The following is a 7,928-nucleotide window of genomic DNA, read 5'->3' as shown; positions in this document are numbered from 1 at the left end:
GTTGCTCAGAGGGACTGCGAAGCCTCTTGGTAAGGAACTGGCAGCACCAAAGCCTGCAGCAAGGGGATGTTCCATAGAGGTCAGGCTTTGCACTGGTAGCGCAGCCCCGCTGTTGGTATCAGCTGAGGTCCCACACAGTGTGAGAAGGCTCAGAGCTGCAGAGCAGCCCTGGAATACGTCTAAATGGGAATGGTTTGGGTTGAAGGGACCTTAAAGCTCCTCCAGCTCCAACCCCTGCCATGGCAGGGACACCTTCCACGAGAGCAGCTTGCTCCAAGCCCCTCTGTGCTGGAAGCAGCAGCAGCTCCATTGGGAGCTCGTGTTCTGCTGGGGCTGTTGTCCTGCGTGACAAACAAGAGGCCTGCAGTAAGTGAAAGGAGACAAGGGGCTTGGTTGGAAAAGGGACACCCAGGAACTTGCACCACGTTGGGCTAAATCCGGACAACAGAGGATAATCAGAACAGGCTTCATTACCACGTTTTCCTATGAAGGACGTAGCTCACAAGCACCTTACACTCCACAACCAATCTGCGCTAGACAAAGTTGAACCTTTACTATTCCCTGCCCTCCTTCCTGGGAAGAATCCTTCCAAGAGAGCACCAGCCCACCACTTTCAGGTCCCTTCCAACACAAACCAGGCTGGGATCCTGCAAGTTCCCCAGTAAGCACCAGAACGCTGTCACCTCTTGGACCAGGCATCCGATACACCCAATGCTCCCTCTCGGATGCTGACCAGCTCCTCCCCTGCATCCGCACGCTGTGTTACACAAAGACTCCCAAGCAATGCACTAGGCTTTGAACACACAGAACTCACTTTCCAGTCCCATCCTGAAGTGCCAATCTCCATGCAACCCTTCTTCCTGCCAGCCTCAAGCCAGGCTGTGAGCTGGTGGCCATGGCAGAGCTTTCCCACCCAATGAACAGCAAAGCCACCGAACACTGAAGACACAAACTGGCTCCTCGGACACGAACACCCAACCACACACATGCCTCTTGCTCCCTCCTGCAGCTGAGACTCACTTTGAGGTCCTCCTGACTCAAAGCAGGGCAAAAGAGACCTTCTTCTGGCATGGGGTTGGCCTCCGGTTTTGGGAGCATTGGTTTCAATAGCAGCAGCTCTTGTCACCTTCTTGCCATCGCTCTTGTTTCTGTGCCTGAGATGCAGGTTAGAAACTGACTGCAATAAAACCTAACAAGAACTAAAACAAAAATGGGGGATTTTATTCCTTTTGCTTTCTGCGCTAAGGAGGGGATCCTGTCCCTCGACTCTGCTCTTGTGAGCCCCTACTTGCAGCACTGTGTGCAGTTCTGGTGTCCTCAACACAAAAAGGACATGGAACTGTTGGAACAAGTGCAGAGGAGGCCACGAGGATGAGCAGGGGCTGGAGCACCTCCTGTATGGAGCCAGGCTGAGAACGTTGGGGCTGTTCAGCCTGGAGAAGAGAAGCTGCGTGGAGACCTCAGAGCAGCTTCCAGTGTCTGAAGGGGGCTACAAGGATGCTGGGGAGGGACTCTTCATCAGGGACTGTAGGGACAGGACAAGGGGTAACGGGTTAAAACTGAAACAGGGGAAGTTTAGATTGGATATAAGGAGGAAGTTCTTTCCTGTGAGGGTGCTGAGGCTCTGGAATGGGTTGCCCAGGGAGGTTGTGAATGCTCCATCCCTGGCAGTGTTCAAGACCAGGTTGGACAGAGCCTTGGGTGCCATGGTTTAGTGTGAGGTGTCCCTGCCCATGGCAGGGGGGTTGGAACTCGGTGATCTTAAGGTCCTTTCCAACCCGAACTATTCTGTGATTCTATGATTGAGCTCATTCCCCAGCTGGGCCATCGCCATGCAGAAGGTACAACAGGATGAGCGATGGGGACAGGGCGGACACGGGAACCATCAGCCACAGCAAGGAGGAAGTGGCTGCTTTCTGCTGCACAAACAAAACCCTTCCCAGTGCTAAAGCCTGCCCCGGTTTGGAGCCCTTTGTTTTGCACTGGAGACCCGAGAGCCTTCTCCAAAGTGAAATCCCTGCTTGGCTGCCTGTTAGCTCGCACAGGTCCCTGCGCTGCCATTACCACCACATCCCCGGGCCCATCTCTGACTGCTTGGAATAAACACAACCAGAAAGTCTCAGCTGAAGAAACGTCGTTGACAGCAGCAGGAAGACACAAACCTGTCCGTGGTTTTAATGCTATTAATAGCCTTTAAACAGCCGGGCTGAGCCTTGGGGAAGGCCCACAGGAAGGCGAGAAGCGAGTTCCAGGTCCTTGTGGCTCCTGAGAGCTTCCTGTCCTGTCAGCACAGGCTTCCTCTGCTCCGGGGAGGGATGGAGTCCAAGGCAAAGTCCTTTCACTCACCCACCACAGCATTGCCCAAGGGGATCTAATGCTGATGGATGGGGCTTCAGAAGCTGAACTGCTGCGAGTCCCGAGCCAAATCATATCCGGGGCTTAGGGATACTGGTGGCAACCCCAGTGAGGATGTGCAGCTATTGCCCCAAGGAATTCTGACCGCTGCTTTCCGAAGGAAGCCGGATCCAGCAGGATGAGGAGCAGCCCTGCACCCCCAGAGACCATCCACTGCACGCACTAACCCTGACCATTCCCCACCTGCCTCTTCATGGCCGCCCCTCAGAGTGCTGCGATGGAGCCGCAGCACTCGGAGCACGGCTGCCTATGGGCTGACGCTCCCTGGGAGCAGGGGGGAGCTGGTGAAAGCGGCCAAGCCGAATGAGAGCATCCCCGTGATCCCGCTGGTTTCACAGCCCAGCAGGAAAACACTCCCATTGCGTTGTTCTTCATCAGCGAACCTCTGCAAATCAGCCCCTTGCCAATGAGGTGCCCCCAGGTGGCTTCAGGAACGTGGGGCTGCTGAATGGCACGGGCAGGGGGCTCGGCAGCGTGTGAAGCACATGCCCGTGGACCCCCATCCTCTCGAGGGGCTGGGGCAACGCTCTGTTAATCACTGCAGGCAGTTTGGGAGCTTGGATGAGTTCCTTCGCCCCGGCTGATAGATGGGAAAGCCAAGGCACAAATGAGGCAGCGCGTTCCCCAAGGCTGCAGAGGCAGAGGCAGAGCCAGGGCCCACTGCTTCTGCCCCCCAGGTTCTTGCTCTATGACTATGCTCTATGACAAATCCAAGCCGCTGCAAAGAGCGAGTCCATTTGTTCACTGCTTAACCCAAAAGCCCATGGAATTTTCCAAACACAGGCCTGGCTTCTCACCAGAGCAAGGACTTGGTTTGCATTATTCAGCTGGTTGGAAGGGTTTTTTTCTCTCTCTTTTGAAAAGCCAACCATTCAATCACTGTTCAATACAGAGCTCCTATGCTGGGAGCACTGCAACGATCTTGACCCTGTAAATTGTCATTATTCTGACTATAAATACACTTCTGTATTCCTCATTCTGTGTTTTTATGCCTGAATACGGCACCTTCAGCAAACCTCAGACTGCTATCCAAAGATCAAGCACTTTGAATCAAATCCTGCAGCCCTTATTCCTGAGAAGCAATGCTTTATACAAACCAAATGCTCCTTCGTATGTGTCCAAGCAGGAACATCAACCCAGGGCTCTTCAACATGACTTTTAATTCTGCCAGGCTATAGCGGCCAAGATAAAACCACGTTTACTTAGATACAGTCAGACCTTTATAACGGTACCTGATGTGAGCTATTCCTCTATGGGAATCATGGAATGGTTTGGGTTGGAAGGGACCTTAAAGCTCCTCCAGTTCCAACCCCTGCCACAGGCAGGGACCCTTCCACTGGAGCAGCTTGCTCCAAGCCCCTGTGTCCAACCTGGCCTTGAACACTGCCAGGGATGGGGCAGCCACAGCTTCTCTGGGCACCCTGTGCCAGCGCCTCAGCACCCTCACAGGGAAGAGCTTCTGCCTCAGAGCTCATCTCAGTCTCCCCTCTGGCAGGTTAAAGCCATTCCCCTTGGCCTGGCCCTACAGGTCCTTGGCCAAAGCCCCTCTGCAGGTTCCTTGTAGCCCCTTACTTACATTATTAACCTGTGCCCACTCTTTAAGTATCAGGTTGTGAAGCAGCTTCACGGTAACAGGTCCTTCTCGCACGTACAGTAACCACTGCTGGGCTAAAAAGAAGACACATGCACAAAGGAATGACATGGCTCTTAGAAGCAGCAGGATATTAGGTCTACCTTGGCTTGCTTATTTGCTTTCCTGATGAGGAAATGCAGATTCTGTGGAGGTTGAAGGTTCTCGGATGAGTAGAAAGAAATGAGAATAGATGTATCACAGAGTTTGAGTAAAGGGTGGTCTGCTGAAAGGAGAAGCAAACATTAATGAGGTCCTTAAAGTGTTCCTCATTCTGCTTTTGGCACAGCAGAGGAATTCACATTGTGGAGAAATGCTGCTTTTGTGGAAGAACTAAAGCCCACAGAGTCTTCACACCTTGTCCAGGAACCAGGAACTCACTATAAATAGAACAATAGGATGGTTAAAATGACTGAATCCATCTCCTTTAATCCCTGCTCCCCCTGTGGAACTGTGTCTGATACATCAGATAACAACTCACTGCTCAAACTTCCCCATGAAGGGCTATAGAGACGCTGCGAGGCTGGAGCATCCCTGCCACCTACAGTTCACAGAGCATCGGAGCAACACCACTGATATTCTGCAGCCGAGAGGAAGCCTGCATCCCTGGCCAGGCTGGACACAGGGGCTTGGAGCAAGCTGCTCTAGTGGAAGGTGTCCCTGCCCATGGCAGGGGTTGTAACTGGGTGAGCTTTAAGGTCCCTTCCAACCCAAACTATGCCATTGCTCTTTGCCCTCTCCCTTCCCCAAAATACAACTTAGACACGAGATTTCCTTCCACTTCACAGATGCCTTCAAAGAAGCAGGAATTCGCACAATCAAACCAGATATAAACCAGGTTTATTCATGTCCTGGTGGATTCAAAGGGCAGTGGATGGCTCCTCATCTGCAAGCAGCCCATGGTTCCTCCAGGCCAGACCTCTCGCCCCATGGAAGCAATAAGCTTTACTCCAAGGATGGTAAAGCTACAAGATCTAACCTATTTTTTTTCCCCTCCTAAGAGATATTCACTGAATTTTTACTGCATCCAACATCACAGCATCCTCTCCCCAGGGAGCAAGCTGCCTGCCAGCCCACCGCACCAGTGCTGCACAGACAGCACCAACACTGGGATGTACCCCATCAAGGTACTGGAGGTGGTTGTGCTTGTTTGAAGAGGGTTATTGCCGAGGCAAACGGCACAACTTTGGGATGGCTTGGAACGTGCTGAAGATGTTTGCTAGAGGATTAACTGTAATCCTCATTGGTCAAGGCTCCAAAATCATCTCGTGCCAGCTCCTGAACTTATTGCTGCGGCAGTAGCCGTTTGTATGGACTGTTCATTCCTGCTGCTCAGCAAGACAAGCACAACGTTGTATGTGAAAAGGATCGAGCACGGAAAAGAGTGTCTGAGTGCTTCTGGTAATGTCTGCACAGCTGAGATGAGAGCAAAGCCAAACTGAGCTACACGACACGGCGGGGAGCTTCTAGAGAAGAAAGGGATCTTGAAGTAAATACACACATACACACACAGATTGTCACCTCTTGCTGGCACACAGGCCACCTCCCCCCCGGCAGCAATGTGAACTGCCAACACAGCCAGGAGCTGCACATCAACGACCACTGGGTGCATTCTGCTCTCTGCTCAGTCCTCCTTCGAAACAAAACCCACCCAGGATGAAGGCAAAGCCTTGGTGTCCGTGGAGGTGCAAGGTAACTCTTCACTTCATAGGGCTGAACTTTCCTGCAGGCCCTGGCTCTTCACGGGGATCAAATCACGTCACAAACTTCCAATTTGGTTCCTCATCGCTCTCCAGTCAATCAGAATTAATTCTGCTTCACGAGAAGTTTCTTCAATTTGCTCAAAATGGTTTTCCCTCTGCTCTGGAGCATCCGGATGCTCCAAGAGAATACTCAGAACACAAGACACGATTACAAAAGGTCTTGTATTTTGACCTGGCAGTTTAAAGCTCCCACCCAAGGGGAGCCATTATGACTTTCTGCTCTCCTCTTCCCTGCATGATCCAAAGGGAATACATCGCTGAAGACAAGCAACACACGAGAACACTCAGACCCTTGGAAAACAGGCACAAAGCAATGACTTCAAAAGATGTTTATTAGGAAAACTGGACATTACAAGGGGAGCAGGTAGGAAACGAGTTATACAGAGCACATGTAGGTTCTAGTACACTGCAGAGGACAAGAGAGAAGACTTCAAATACACGTAACACACCCACCTGGAACTGCTAACATGGGTATGTCACTGCCTGGACCACTTGCCATGAGAGGCAGATGCAAGGGTTCTTCTCGAGGACAGCTCATCCCTGGTGTGTTGAGCTGCAAGAGCAGAGACGTAATGGCCATTAAAACAAGACTCGTGCTCGGGAATCCCTACATCATTCTTCCAAGCTGTGCCATTAAGATACTGCATCTCCTAAGATTTTATTTGCTTTAATTCAAGGTAAGCTAGGTTTCAAGGTTTTGCATTACCTGTTTTCATTCATAAACAATAAAACTTTGCTGTCTACACACAGTTCTACCTAGCAAAGCCTAACTGAGACTATCTGCTTGGTTACCTAAGGAAGCAATCCAGACTTACCTGTTGAAACAAGAGCCACAGGCAAGGCCTTCATAACCCAAACCAGAGAATAAAGACAGTGATTTCAGAAGAGCTGTGACCTAAACTTTACCAGCAACAGGAATTCCTGTCTTTAAAGCACAGCTGGTAACAACCAGCAGTGTCCTTCCCCCATACAGCAGAGAGCAACGCTCAGCTGAACTCACAGCAAAGGGATGAGCCCAAGCAACTCAATGGTTTCTAGCAACAAGCACTACACACAGTGATTCTCAATGCAGACACCGAGGTACCAGCTCCCTGAACAGATGGGTGACTTTCATCTGGGGCTGCAACTCACAGGGCAGAAAGAAGCAACACTTCAGGAAGGGTTAAAGATCTAAGTCTCAGACTGGTCTCTTTGCCTCTCCAATGCTAAAACCATAGACCCCGAGAAAGGTCAGGGCTGGAAAGGCCCCGTTTCTTGTCATTTTGCTATGGTTTCAGCAGCCACTTGATCAATCCAACATCTGTCCATAAAACTTGAGGGATTAGATGAGAAAGAACCAGGCCAGATTAACTACTGAGGGCTTGGTTCTCATATCCCCACCTTCCCAAGCTCTTACCTTCTCTGCTGCAGCCCAGCTCTTGGATAGGCTATAAATAAAGACAAACATTTCTGTGAACACTGAAATTAATACATTGACACCAGAGAAAACCATGGCCAACAGACACACAGCACCCAAGCCTTACCCAGGTACCTCAGACCACCGGGACCTGATACAAGTACCTGCTGTCACGAGTTCACATTGCAAGTCCATGGGCCCATCACAGTGTCTCTCCTTCCATCACCTAAAACCAGGTGAGAGTAGAAATAATTACACTTCAAACAGGAAAAAGCGATTGTAACAGAGCACAGGTCCTCTAATCCTACACCAGGGAAAAGAGGAAGGTGGCATTTAGCAGATAAAGATGATAATAACAAAGCAGCAAATGAGATCTCTATTACAAATAATGTGACTAAAATAGGCTGCACAACCTCAGGGAAGGCTCTGCTGCCCTCTTCAGTTATGTGGTGAGGAACTGAACTGAGACTGCTGCTTAGTCATATTAAGATGAACATAACTACTCAACTGCCATACACAGGGGGTTGAAATGAACTGGAGTTAGCCCAAGGTGTTCCACTGTCCTCCCACCTCTGCGAGTGTAAAGCCAAAGGTAAGTGACACGAAGCAAGTCATCTGTCCTACACGCCATCCAACAGCCTGAATCACTGATGCACACTTGGCTCCTGAGTTTTTCCAAGCAAGCCATGACTCTTTGCATCTGTCCAACTGCCTGTGAACTAGA

At 50.7% G+C, this 7,928-nt stretch overlaps 1 long non-coding RNA gene across 1 annotated transcript; it reads right to left on the bottom strand.

The window, feature by feature from the left end:
• Window positions 1-6,122: 6,122 nt before the first annotated feature.
• LOC130595860 (uncharacterized) lies at window positions 6,123-6,744 on the bottom strand. Its single transcript, XR_008971413.1, has 2 exons — window positions 6,624-6,744; window positions 6,123-6,361 (listed from the first exon to the last, which is right to left on the bottom strand). It is a non-coding gene; the product is annotated as an uncharacterized LOC130595860 (long non-coding RNA).
• Between the last annotated feature and the right edge of the window lie 1,184 nt (window positions 6,745-7,928).

The sequence above is a fragment of the Pezoporus wallicus genome, unplaced genomic scaffold, assembly GCF_028554395.1.
Source record: "Pezoporus wallicus isolate ANWC-B61680 ecotype Strahan unplaced genomic scaffold, APGP_CSIRO_Pwel_v1 contig_14477, whole genome shotgun sequence".
Taxonomy (NCBI): domain Eukaryota; kingdom Metazoa; phylum Chordata; class Aves; order Psittaciformes; family Psittacidae; genus Pezoporus; species Pezoporus wallicus.
Note: the sequence above shows the minus strand (reverse complement) of the source record. Positions and strands in the feature narration are given on the sequence as shown.